This window comes from Diachasma alloeum, unplaced genomic scaffold, assembly GCF_001412515.2.
Source record: "Diachasma alloeum isolate Michigan unplaced genomic scaffold, Dall2.0 Dall_scaffold_00519, whole genome shotgun sequence".
In the NCBI taxonomy this organism is placed as follows: Eukaryota; Metazoa; Arthropoda; class Insecta; order Hymenoptera; family Braconidae; genus Diachasma; species Diachasma alloeum.
In genome coordinates, this window is record NW_021680651.1 from 19,522 (window position 1) to 20,871 (window position 1,350).

Sequence of the window (1,350 nt, forward strand, 5' to 3'; positions counted from 1 at the left end):
AACTGCGACGAAAGTCGCGGCGCTATGGAAAACTCAATGGTTTCTCGGCGCAGTGACTCCCGACAACTCGCCCGCTAATTAAAAAATCGTATCTCTGCTCCTAATTAACATTAAGGAATGAAACCAACCCGAGTCAAAATTTGACCGGGTCTGAGGACGTAATTTCAACGTTCTGAACCTACATTGCTTTGATCTTCAATTTTTCCGTCAAATCTTCCCCGTCTTTCCAATCCACTTCAATCCTAACGATACATGGGCGTTGAAAATTCTTCAATCCCCCAATCATGTATTCAACGTGCTTTCGACGTTTATGACGCCTTCTCAATTTCAACGTATGTTTGACGCATTCTAACGTCTTATTCAAATTGTACTGCGGTTAGAGGGGCTGGGGAGGGGGTAAAGCGGAGCAAGAGAGGGAGAGACAACATACACCAAGGGGGCAAAACGGATCAGAGGGGTGGGGAGGGGGCAAAATGGACAACGGATACTTNATTTATGACGCCTCAATTTCAACGTATGTTAGATGCTTTTTAACGTCTTATTCAAATTGTACTGCGGTTAGAGGGGCTGGGGAGGGGGCAAAGCGGAGCAGGAGGGGGAGAGACAACATGCACCAAGGGGGCAAAACGGACCAGGGGGGAGGGGAGGGGGCAAAATGCACAACGGATATTTATTTTTTTCATCCTTTTTTCACAAGCTATAATTTCTAAAGTGTATACATGAATGGGGCAAGGAGCGGGGAGGAGGTGGGCAACCGACCCACGAAGTAAAGATTTTCCTTCCAGCAATATGATCTGTTTCCAAATACAAAATGATCCNTTTATTTTTTTCATCCTTTTTTCACAAGCTATAATTTCTAAAGTGTATACATGAATGGGGCAAGGAGTGGGAAGGAGGGGGAAGGAGGTGGGCAACCGACCCACGAAGAAAAGATTTTCCTTCCAGCAATATGATCTGTTTCCAAATACAAAATGATCCAATGAAACGAATGCAATTACCTAGAAGTCGCAATCTAAATGAGAATTCGAGAAAATGACAAAAAAAAAATCAACAGCACGAACAAAAATTAAAAAATAATCTTTTCTTCGTGGGTCAGTTGCCCCCCCCCCCCCCCTCCTGCCTCTATTTATGAATACACTTTGAAAATTATAATTTTCAAGAAAAAATTATCCGCAGTCCATCCCCCCCCTTCGCCTAATTAACTTTGATTTAATCCTTCATTATCGTATTATCGACTCCAACCATTAAATACTGTATCTATCAATGGGTTAATCTGCACATAATCAAAAAGTTGTACTTATTTTCTCCCAGTTGATGAATTCTAATTCTCGTATGATTTTTAGCAACAAT